General features: G+C 38.6%; 1 long non-coding RNA gene across 2 annotated transcripts in view; it reads right to left on the bottom strand.

Annotated features, from left to right (window-relative positions):
* The window catches only part of LOC309870975, a 219333-nt gene that overhangs the window by 56648 nt on the left and 149454 nt on the right, over positions 1–13231 (bottom strand). The window lies entirely within an intron of this gene.

Raw genomic sequence — 13231 nt, 5'->3', positions numbered from 1 at the left:
CATGCCAGCTCTTTCTGGCCTGCCAGGTCTCTGTGGATAAGTCAGCTGCCAATCTAATATTTTTACCATTGTATGTTATTGACTTCTTTTCCCGGGCTGCTTTCAGGATTTTCTCTTTGTCACTGAGACTTGTAAATTTTACTATTAGGTGACGGGGTGTGGGCCTATTCTTATTGATTTTGAGAGGCGTTCTCTGAACCTCCTGAATTTTGATGCTCGTTCCCTTTGCCATATTGGGGAAATTCTCCCCAATAATTCTCTCTAGTATACCTTCTGCTCCTCTCTTTCTTCTTCTTCTGGAATCCCAATTATTCTAATGTTGTTTCGTCTTATGGTGTCACTTATCTCTCGAATTCTCCCCTCGTGGTCCAGTAGCTGTTTGTCCCTCTTTTGCTCAGCTTCTTTATTCTCTGTCATTTGGTCTTCTATATCACTAATTCTTTCTTCTGCCTCATTTATCTTAGCAGTGAGAGCCTCCATTTTTTATTGCACCTCATTAATAGCTTTTTTTATTTCAACTTGGTTAGATTTTAGTTCTTTTATTTCTCCAGAAAGGGCTTTTATATCTCTCGAGAGGGTTTCTCTCATATCTTCCATGCCTTTTTCAAGCCCGGCTAGAACCTTGAGAATTGTCATTCTGAACTCTAGATCTGACATATTACCAATGTCTGTATTGATTAGGTCCCTAGCCTTTGGTACTGCCTCTTGTTCTTTTTTTTGTGTTGAATTTTTCTGTCTTGTCATTTTGTCCAGATAAGAGTATATGAAGGGGCAAGTAAAATACTAAAAGTGTGGCAACAGCCCCAGGAAAATATGCTTTAACCAAATTAGAAGAGATCCCAAATCGTGAGGGGGGAGAAAGGGGATAAAAAGAGGTTCAAAAAGGAAGAAAGAAAAAAAAGAAAAAAAGAAAAGAAAAGAATTTAAAAAAAGAAAACAAATAAGAAAAATATAAAAAAGAAAAAATATATATATTAGATAAACTAGTAAAAAATCATTTAAAAAGAAAAAGGTAACAGTTAAAAAGAAAATTTTACCCGAAGGCGAGAAAAAAAAACAAAAAATGAAAAAGAAAAAAATTAAATTAACTGCAAGACTAAAAAAAAAATCACAGGGAAAAAGCCATGAGCTCCGTGCTTGGCTTTTTCCTCCTCCGGAATTCTGCTGCTCTCCTTGGTATTGAAACCGCACTCCTTGGTAGGTGAACTTGGTCTCGGCTGGATTTCCTGTTGATCTTCTGGGGGAGGGGCCTGTTGTAGTGATTCTCAAGTGTCTTTGCCCCAGGCGGAATTGCACTGCCCTTATCAGGGGCCGGGGTGAGTAATCAGCTCGGGTTTGCTTTCAGGAGCTTTTGTTCCCTGAGCGCTTTCCGTAGAGTTCCGGAGGACGGGGAATACAAATGGCGGCCTCCTGGTCTCCGGCCCGGAGGAGCCGAGAGCCCAGGGCCCCACTCCTCAGTGCGCCCTCAGAGAACAGCGCCAGTTACTCCCGTCTGCCTGACCTCTGGCCACGCTCCGAGCTCACTGAGCCTGCAACCAGTTCAAGGTAACCCCGAGCTGTGAGCTTACTGTCGGCTCTGTCTCTGTAGCCGGCTTTCCCGTTCCAATACCCGCAAACTCTGCGACACTCAGACACCCCTGATCCTTCTGTGACCCTGCGGGACCTGAGGCCACGCTGACCCCGTGTGGGCTTCGCCCCGGTTTAGCCTCTGGAGCAATGTCCCTCAGCGGAACAGACTTTTAAAAGTCCTGATTTTGTGCGCGGTTGCTCTGCCGCTTGCCGGGAGCCGGCCCCTCCCCCCGGGGTCTATCTTCCCGTCGCTTTGGATTCACTTCTCCGCCGGTCCTACCTTTCCGAAAGTGGTTGTTTTTCTGTTTCCAGAATTGCTATTCTTCTTCTCTTCGATCCGCCGATGGATTTTCAGGTGTTTGTAATCTTTACATAAGCTATCTAGCTGATCTCTGGCTAGCTGAAGTAGTCTCAGCCTGCTACTTCTCCGCCATCTTGACTCCTCCTCCCTGAAGGGTCTCTTGAAGTATCCGATGACTGAAGATAACCCTTGCTCTTTTTTTTTTTTTAAAGATTTGATTTATTTATTTGAGAGACAGAGATCACAAGTAGGCAGAGAGGCAGGCAGAGTGAGAGGAGGAAGCAGGCTCTCTGCTCAGCAGAGAGCCCGATGTGGGGCTCGATTCCAGGACCCTGGGATCATGACCTGAGCCGAAGGCAGAGGCTTTAACCCACTGAGCCACCCAGGTGCCCCACCCTTGCTTTTTTAAAAGAAGTTTTAATGATCTAGCATGATCAGTAACCAAGACAAAATGAATTGAAAGACTTCTATGCTAATAAACTGAGATTGCTCTTTAATTATCTAGAGCTCTCAAAACAATAATTGTCTCTGCTTCAGTATTCTACATTGTTTTTCAATGAATACACATCAAGAAAACATTTTATGTATCTGGTGGATGCCATAAAATAAATTCCATTAATGTGTCTGAATACTTCTTGGCCCTTATCTAAAATTAATCTCTAATAGAATTTAGAGCCTTTTAATTATTTCTGTTCTCAGAAACCTGTAAATTTTTCAACAATCATGTTCCCAGAAATTGACCAGAGAAGGAAGCGTGGGCTTTCTGAGAAGCACACACACCACGCAGAGTGACCTAATATTTTCTCACCGCTCCCCACCACTAATTTCTGAATACCAGAAATCCAGCTAGGGAAAGTAGAGATATTAATTGGCCCTTGATGCTCATGAGAGCCAACACATTTAAATTCATTTTCATGCTATGTAACAGTAGCATTCTTTTCATATTTGAGTGATATATATTTTGTACCCAAGCCCACCTCATTCAGCGAGGTGTGAATAAAGATCAGAAGGTATAGGTTTCGGTACAATTTCTAACATTAAGTCCATGGCCCATTTTAGGGATTCCCCTCCACTCCCCTAGATAAGGAAACCTACCTCACAGCCCTCTTTATCAGATACTGAGAACAAATACCAAAGCCTATCTTGATTAGTGATTTTTTTTCTTTCCAGCTCATGGAATTTTTCTCAAGCCTTTCACATCCTCCTATAAAAACCAAAGATCAAGGGCGCCTGGGTGGCTCAGTGAGTTAAAGACTCTGCCTTCAGCTCGGGTCGTGATCCCAGGGTCCTGGGATTGAGCCCCGCATTGGTCTCTCTGCTCAGCGGGGAGTCTGCTTCCCTCTCTCTCTGCCTGCCTCTCTGCCTGCTTGTGATCTCTGTCTGTCGAATGGATAAATAAAATCTTTAAAACAACAACAACAAAGATCACTCCAAACTCTAAAGACTGAACAACTGACTTTCAAGAGCCCCTGGTTGTTTACTCTATTCCCAAGTACAACCTCCACCTGCATGACATATGGTATCTTGCTCTCCTGGACAGTAAATATATGATCAACAAACTTTTTGATCTCCTCTGTCCTATGTCAGGTGTCATGTGTTGAGCCATCCCCACAGCCATAGGGTGGGAATCCTATTTTCACTAGGAGGATAAAGATGAGGAGATTAAAACTCACTGACAGGGCTGAATCTGCCCACCGCAGATACTCAAAAGGTCCAGTTTAATAGAAGAAATTTTTACCACTGGCAGATTAGAATATTTTTTGAAAATGTCCCAGAAAATCTCCAGCCTGAGTTTTAGAGTAGGTAGCATGAATCAGTTGGAGGCAGACCTCCCTTCACAGATGAAAAGACGTTCTCCAAATGAAATGATACGGTACATTAAAATTAGGTTGGGCCAAGCTTTTACTTTTGAGGGATTTTGACTAGCCAGTTGGCCAAATGTGTGTCTTCCAAATTTTAACTCAAGTGATTCTAAATATAGTTCATAACCTATAAACAAGGTTGGACAAATACCAGGAAATCTCTATACTGAAAAATATATAGCAAATAATTTGAAACTAAGACATTATTTATAATGCATAGGCATACCTCTAAAGTGTTTTAAAGAACTCTGCTTTTGTACATTTAATTCCATCAAAGAAGAGCATATCTGTGCAGCATTTCTTTTGTTTCCCCACCTATTTTCCATGGTCCATGGCTGCTTGAAATTGATATATTTAAGTGCCACCAGCAAGGCCTGAATGAGAAAGGCTTTGCAATTCAGCCTCTGTGATCTTTTATATAAATATTGCTTTGAGTTGGACAGTGGAAAAGCCCAGGGTAGCACTATAATGCCAATCTGACAGACACTTTACAACTTCTGCCAGTAGGATACTATATCAGAATCTTGCTTAAGCATGAAAGAAGAATGTTTCAGAAATCATTTGAAATGATAAAGTAGTCCCCAAAGAGATTTAGAGTAGATATTTCAGCTATTAACTATTTCTTCATATTTTCTATTATCCCTACCAAAGATAAGAACCTAGAGAAGGGAACATTCTCCACCAAAGGACTCTGATTCCTCTAGGATAGCCTTGCTGTGGCTTGGCCTCTGGCCTCCAGAACCCTGCTCACTGGATCAGGATCTCTGCTCCACCCCTACCTTATAAGGGGCAAGACCTTTCTCAGATTTCCCTATGTCTCTGTGCCTTAGCTTCCTAAATTTTAAACAGGGATGCTCACAAAAGCTCAGTGTTGTATACTGAATAAATAAATCAGTAAATATATACTAAGCCCTTAAAACCAACAGTCCTTGGTTCATACTGAATGCTCAATAAAACTTAGCCATTTTTTCATTATTGTCACTTTAGATTGGTTTAACTCCCCTTCAGACTGGGGTAAATGTTATCTGGACCATTTTTGGCTTAGAACAGAATAAAATTGGCCACTTATTGTTGAAAAGGGCTTTGACAATGATATAATTCAATTCTTCCTCCCTTCCATTTTGTGGTTTGAGGAAACTGAAACAGATAGTTTAACTTCCCCAAAAATTAAGAACAGAAATTACCATTCACAAAGAACTAGCAGGAGCTTTATTCAATTGTCTACCCAGAAATTAGCCATATACAAACTCCATCTTAGAAGCAATATCAGGTTCACATTTTTTCTACTTTGGTTTTCCTTATATTCCTTATATTCAGATGGATTCTAATTTTCAAAATCTTTTAATGAGAAACATCTGAGTTGTACATCCCATGACAGCTTTAAGTTTCTATACCAACTCCAGTGGCCAGACGGTTAAGCAAAACCAAAGCATCATGTTAAGCGTGAAAAGTCTTATATAACTAACTTACAAAAAATATCTCTATCCAGTTTATAGTTGGACATTTACTATATATTTGTCAAAGTTCAAACTAAAATCAATTCTTTTCCCCAAAAAATGAAGTTTACATTATCTAGATAGGTCTGGTTTAAAAAATGTGCACAGTAACCACAACTGTGCAACAAATTTCTTTAAAAGAGTTAATATGAAAGAGCAGCCTTCAGAAGTAAACAGAACATTTTAGTTTATAACCTATACTTTGAAGATTGGAGTATTTAACAATGCTAAACTGATTTTACAATTTGGGGCAAAGAGGAAAACTGGTATTATTAGGAGCCCCTACTATTAAATCAGTATCTTCAGAAAATCTACTAAAATGTCCCCATTTTTCTCAAGCTGAAGTATGTCTATCCTAAACCCTGGTGCATAAGCCCTGAGTTAGCCTTAGATAGGATAATTAGTTGCTACACATGCTTTTTTAAAAGAACATGAAGCCTAAAACTGGATGATATACGTCTTGGTTTTCTCATCCAGAGAATGAAATAATACAATTACTCAACTCATTGGTTCTCTAGAATGATGTAATACTTGTTAAGAGAATTAAAACAGTGCCCTGTAGATCAGTAACACTTAAATATTAGTGAATATTAGGATTATTACAGGCCTGAGAGTACCTCAGAAGTACATCTAAACCAGCAGAGCAAATATTAATATTCTTGATAAATGTAGCTCTGTGAAAGAGCATTATCAGAGTTCAAATTGTTACTGCCAGGGCCTCTCTAACTTACATTGCTGAGCCCTATAGAGAAAACTACCTAAGAAATTGATCTTTGTCTGGAAAGACTGAATTTTTGCTCTTGGTAGTCACGAGAAGAAGTTCACGATCTAAAGCCTTGCATGAAAAAACTCATGACAATATCAAATCTAATTACATCTGGTTGAGATAATTTTGGGGGTGATTTTTTCCCCTTCCTTCATCTATAGTATAAAGTCAGAATTTCCATATGCATTTATACTTGGATCTTAGAAAACTATTTCAGATTGCAATCAGAAGCACAGTAGTAAAGTTTGTACTCTTGGGCTACTTTTGCAGGAGGGATGTAGAGATGAAGGAAAGAGATACACTGACATGTAGAGGAATGGAAAGGAAAATTATCTGCATTCCTACATGTGCTGGTTTCAATTTTCGAAGATAAAAGTTTGAGCCAAAAGGATTATGTTACAACACAGAGGAGGCCACAGCAATGTGATTCCTTTTCTTTTGAATGAAATATAATTTTATGTTTACCTTTTGGGTTTTTAATACTTGACAGTCAAGTGGGTCATGACACTTACTTCACAAACTTTTATTTACAAATTCTAAGTTCAATTACTTTACTGTGTTGGTGACAGCAAGGTGGAAAAATCATGATCTCTGGTCTCACATATTAGGTGGCACTTGTCACTTATAATGAGTACAAAGTGCTATGAGTTTAAAATAAGAGACTACTTCTATAAAAACCTCTGTAAAAAAGGTGACTGTGTTGGAAGTTAAATCATTTTGCAGCTTTGTATTACAACCAAGTAAATACTGCATGACTCCGGACTAAAAGATATTGCCCATGGCCCCTAATTTAAGTGAAATCACAAAATCCTTATGACAAAGTGTCTAAAGGTTCACAATTTTCTCAAGTCCTCCAGATCCGAGACACATGGATCTGAAATCTCCACAGACTTTTGTGCGCGTAATGAATTTAGATAATATGGTAAAGGTCAGAAATTCAAATAAGGTGATCCGGATGCTCATTAATTCTGAACAGAATGAAATATCAAGCTATTTAATGTCTTTTCTCTTCTGTATGTTCTTTCCCTAATTTTCAAAGCAGACAATCCTCTGCTTTGCACTAACTTGTTTTGATTAAAAAGAATCTTATAACTTATAAGAAAATCTAATACTTCACTGCATCATCTAACTGGAGAGTCAACAGAGATGATTGAGATTTAGCTTTAAATTTAATAATAATTTAATAAGGGAAAGCCATCCTTTTTTCTCTCTGCAGATCTAAACTGTAGATTACTCTACAGGCTATTTCCCAAGTAAATATATTAATTTCTGAGGATTAAATAATATTAATTTGAAAAGAAAGCCCCTGGGAGCACACCTATTCTCATTTTGTAAAACACTGAGGTCATCTTAACATGGGAAAACAGAAATGTGTCCTCAGCCTCTGGAAAAAAAATAGTATTAAAATAATGTCTTGAAAATGTGGTTATTAGTGAGAAAATTGTTTCCAATATTGAAAGGTGTTCACTTTTTCAGTACGATGTCAAGATTTAACACCTTGTGTAAACTTTGAAGAAGGAAATTATGATAGAAACTTTAAGAAAACCTTAATTAAAATGGTATTATCTGTGTCTCCTTCTCCAAAAGAGGATTATATCTTAAGAGTTCTTTCCTTTTGAGTTCTATATACTTCGTTTTTTATAAAATATTTTGAGCTGACACAATACCAGTAAGATCTGTTGCAGTCAAAGTCTCTCGAACCTTGACAATATAGATAGAAAAGACAAGCACTATCTTTTATTTTGTTATTATTAAACATGCATCTTCTGGGGCATCTGGGTGGCTCAGTGAGTTAAGCCTCTGCCTTCAGCTCAGGTAATGATCTTAGGATCCTGGGATTAAGCTCTGCAATGGGGCTCTGCTCAGCAGGGAATCTGCTCCTCACCCCCTTCTCTGCCTCCTGCTCTGCCTACTTGTGATCTCTCTCTCTCTCTCTCTCTCTCTCTCTCTGTCAAATAAATAAATAAAATCTTTTAAAAAAATACATCTTGGGCGCCTGGGTGGCTTCTCCCCCCCCTCTACTTGTGATTTCTGTCTGTCAAATAAATAAATAAAATCTTTTTTTAAAAAAATACATCTTCTTATTGATTCACATTCAAAAAAGATAATAAAAAGAATGTATGGAAAATGGGATTGATGGAGGGACTCACAGCTGACATAGCAAAGGAAGAAACTCACATGTGCTTGTAAAAAATAGTAAGATTCCTGGGTGCCTGGATGGCTCAGTGGGTTAAGACTCTGCCGTTGGCTCATGTCATTATCTTGGGGTCCTGGGATCAAGTCCTGCATGGGACTCTCTGCTTGGCAGGGAGCCTGCTTCCTCCTCTCTCTCTCTCTGCCTGCCACTCTGCCTACTTGTGATCTCTCTCTGTCAAATAATAAATAAAATCTTAAAAAAAAAAAATAGTACGATTCCTTTGGTCTTCAGTCTCAGTGAAGAGGAGGAATTGATAGGAAGTCATGTTAGTGTTGTCCCTAATAACTTTGAGTTATAAGTGCTTGGTTCTACACAATTGGACCTTACCATCACCCATCCCCCCTTTGAATGTTGCCCATATCTGTGTTTTTCCTTGTATCTTCTCTTCCTAGAGGACCTATGTCCTATTTTCTGGCTAGCCACATACTTCTAAGATTTCAGAGAGCTGAGTATCAATTCTACCTCCTCAACCAATGTGTCCTCCCACACCTGCTGGAAGTAAGCTTTCCTCCCAGGAGCTCTCAGAGCTATTAACTCTAGCCCCCAAATCTGTCACAGGATTTGCTTCCCAAAGAAAAGTCCTTTATTCTTGCATGTACCATCTTGTTACTCCCTTTCTTAATAATCCCTATTGCTTGAGCAACATTCCCTTAGGAAAGGGGTTACTGGAGAGTGGTCCTGAGCGTTGGTGGAATTGTATACATTTGGAAAGGAAGATGGAAGGGAATTCTTAGTTAAGGATTAAAGCTCCACCAAGAACTTTGACCTAATGTGGGCAGGGCATGCACAATGTCAAATGAGTATCCAAAACTAATTGTGGAGGGTGGTTCATGCAGGACACTGTCCTCACTAGTGTTCAGATGACAGAATGTCATTAACTGATACATATGACCTTATACACAATGTATACAAGGCCCATAATGGAAACTTTAAAAAAAATATGATTAGATGAAATTATATGCAGAATGACAACAACAAATGTCTACAAAATATGAATCTATCCAGATAGACTCATCCTTTTCTCAACATTTTCTGTTTGCTATTTGCTCATTGATCTTGTTATGTGTTAAAGCAGACTCCAAAGGTTTGTAGACAATGAATGGAGTATGGAAGGGGAAAAAAAAAAAAAAAAAAAAAAAATATATATATATATATATATATATATGAAGTATATTTATTAACTTTACTGACTTTTGCAAATTTTAGGAAGATTCCTCTTTTCCTTAATTTAGGACCTTGGTTGAGAATCACTGATTTGGGTTAATAGTGGAAAGTGATATTATATAGGAATATTATATAGGAAGGGAGAGGTCAGCTTAGTCTGGATCTGGCCACAGATAGTAAGTCAAGTATTTACTGCTTCCCCCACTGCCTTAAGTCTCAGCAGAATTTAATGTGCCTGAACACTGAATTCAGATATGCTGCTTTAAAAATATATATTTCCTCCATTCTTCCCTGAACCATTTTTTTCTTGCCTAGTTGATTGGTGTAACTGTGTAAGCATTTGGCATTCCAGCTGAATGAGAACGAGATGAAATGGCAGTTCTCCCAGCCCTCTTATTTCACAACATAGAAGTAAAACTGGCAATGCAGAGAATGTCATAATTCAGATGTGTCAGTGCTGAGATGTTCAAAAGTGGCTGGGAGCAGGACTATCACAGCCCGTTCTGTACCAGAGCTAAGAATAGGGATACTCTATCCTGCTGTCCAGAGTGACATCTACTGGTATCATCAAGTTCAAGGCATAACTGTAAAACACGTTTCCCTTTGCCTTAAGTATAAGCAGAGAACTAGTTTGCTAAGATACAGGAGACTGAAAAGCCAGGAGACTGAAAAGCTCTCCTGGAGAGCTTTGAGTCTTCAGGTGACTGAAAAGCTGGTCAATCATACAAGCCTATGTGGGTCCAGAGCTTTAGGAAAATCGTTGGCCTCTGGAAGAAACAAAGGCTCAGAACAGGTGAAATGGAGAGAAATGGGAATAATGCTACACTTTATCTTTTTGAAAAGAGAAATTCTTTCCCAAACCAAAGTGTAGAGTTAGAAACTCCCTAATCTTACCAAAAATGGAGCCAATCAATTTTCCCATTTAAAGAGAGATGACAACATTCAAATAGGAAAACTAAATGGACCAGTTCAAGCGCACAACTACATACTGAAGCTGACTGCTAAGAGACCTGTGGTACTCTTTCAACACTGAGTCTACTTTAAAAACAAGTAATTAAGGAATTATCCAGAGAATTGCCTTCAAATATATCCTTATACAGTGATATTAAATGGCTATAACTCAAGCAATAATAACTATGTACAGGTCATAGTATAAGTAGGCTGAGCAAGCATACAAATATGGGGTAAGACCTTGCCTCAACAACTGGTGGTCTTCTTGCACTAAATCACACTCACACATAACCAAGACCAGGCAATGAATGTTGTATATCAAGTGAGAGGTCATTCCCTTTACTCTCTATTCAATAGTCTTTTCTTTCTCAGGTCCATCCAACCCCCACAAAATTATCAAATAAGAATACTTATGAGTAGATAAGATATTTACCCTTTTTCTTATAGATACCAATTTCTTCCTTTCCCAGTCTAACTTCATTCTCTTCCTTGTCTGGCATGAATCTGTCAGCTCACTGAAATATGGTCTGGCTTCACCATCACACGAAAACACATACTCCTGCTTAGGTAGGAAATGACCAAAGCACACACCCAAAGGACACTTCTCCTCTTAATGTTTCCTTCGTGCTTGCATTTTTGTCTGCTTTTGTTTTCCAGGTCCCCTAGTACTCTTGATTTCCTTTCTTCATTCTTAAATTCTCTTTTTAATCTCATGGAGTCTCTCAGTAAGCATTTGTATGAGAGGCCAAGTTAGACACTGGGCACACAAAGGTGAACAATGTACTGTCCTTACCACTGATTCCTCTTCCTCAAATCACCTAACACTTGAGGTCCATGGGTTTTCTTGCCCCCAGACCTCCTCTTACACAATAGCGTCTCTCTGAAAAGAGCTTATTCAGTATCACTGGCTATAACCTCTACATGAATGACTCATACACCACAGTCTCCAAGCCTCCCTTCTGTTAATTTCCAATCTTTGTTTCTAACTACCAACTAAGCATCTCTATCTTAGTATCTCCCAGACATACAAATGTCAATATTCTTTATCTTCTTCCCCAAAACCTGCTATTAATGCTTACATTATAACCTTGTCTTCCATTCTTTTTGCTAAATCTGTCATATCTGACTGAATAGTATGTCCTACTAATTCTATTAAAAATTTTTTGTATGTTGAGTTTCCACTGCCAAGAATTTAAAGGTAATGGCCTCCAATCAGTTCTCTCTCTCCAATGTCTCATTTTTGTAATCATCTTGGAAACTTCCACCAAAGATTTCTTTTTGGAAACATATATCTGATCATGGCACTCTTCTACTACAATTGTTTCCATCATTTCCTCTCCATAGCACAGAATAAATTTACAATTCATTGGCAAATTCTACTACATTCTTCGTCATCTCCCCCCATCCATATGCCAATCCAGCCTCCTCTATCGTTGCTCCGTCAAATACTCCCTTAATTGCAAACATGCTGAAAGGTTTACTGTTTCCCAAATATAAGTGCTTATCCACACAGGGATGCCTCCAAATAGGGTTTTCTGCACAGCTGCCTTCAGGGAAGCAGGTCACCAAGGCTACTTGAATAACTCCAAATTTAGTCTAGAAGCCTTGGCCTCGAATAAAGTACTGGAGAGGTAGTGCATAGATAATCAAGTTGAAGCACCAACCTCCAGGTACAAAAAGCCACCTACTTCACCTCCCCAAATAATTCTTCTAGAGGAAGAAAACTCTTAAGTCAGCGTCACAGAAAGTCAACCTGATACATTAAACCAGAATAATGAGAGATGGCAAATGTACCATAGAAAAAACATCAACCAATTCTACTTGTGATCGCCATGCTGAGCTGGTCTTTGAGGTCAGATAGGGAATCAAATATGGTTCTGAAAAAACTTAAGACAGACATTAAATCAAATTTAATAATCCACAAGAAGAAAGCCTCACTACACTGTTGCTATATTTTCAGTCTCTATTCAAATTAATTGAATAAATAAGTACCTGAAAGAGATAAACAATGTGATGAGGGCATTTCTCTCGTCTAATAACAAGAAGAAAAACGAATTCACTTAAATTTCTAGAACATTTTTGTTTGAACAGCACAGGTTTAGAAAAATGTACCCATTTGTAGTTTGGGGCTCTCCAAGAAGTAACATTATTGGACCCTTACTATGTGCCATGCACCATTCATTCTAGGGGCTCAGTACTCCTTTAATGTTCACAATATCACTATCAGGTAGATACTATTTTATGACCATTTTACATATGAGGAAAATAAGGCAGAGAGAAGTTAAATAACTTACCCAAAATTATAAAAACCCAGGGGCACCTGGGTGTCTCCACCAACGAAACACCTGACTCTTAATTTTGGCTCAGGTCATGATCTCAGGATGGTGAGATCAAGCCCCACATTGGGGTCTATGCTGGGGGTGGAGTCTGCTTGAGATTCTCGGTTCTCCCTCTCCCACTGACCCTCCCCCACCAACTTCTGTGCATACACGGGTGCAATCTCCCTTAAAAAAAAGTGTGTGTGTATTTACACTTATATATATTTACATGTATATATAAATATTTATATTTACATGTATGTATATATGTATTGGCCAGACAGAAGTGGAAGAAGACTTTGAAGCCAAGTAGCTATAGTTCCAGAGCCTGTCCTTATATGAACTACATTGTTTCATTGATTTTTAATTTTCATAATCAACTTAAAAACCAAGCACAGAAAACACAATTATGGTTAGAGGTCAAAAGAAAAATACTGTACACATCGACGCTATAAAATTAAGGGAGTACAGGAAAAGACTGAAGGAAAATGAGGTACGCCCTTTTCATGCTAAATAGAAGAGAGCAAAGGCACATATTCCAAGCTGACTTAACACATGAATTGTAGTTATAAGTGAACCCACTGTAAGACCAAGGAAAGTAATGACA

This window comes from Mustela nivalis, assembly GCF_964662115.1.
Source record: "Mustela nivalis genome assembly, chromosome: 8".
Taxonomy (NCBI): Eukaryota; Metazoa; Chordata; class Mammalia; order Carnivora; family Mustelidae; genus Mustela; species Mustela nivalis.
This window is presented reverse-complemented; position numbering and strand designations above follow the sequence as displayed.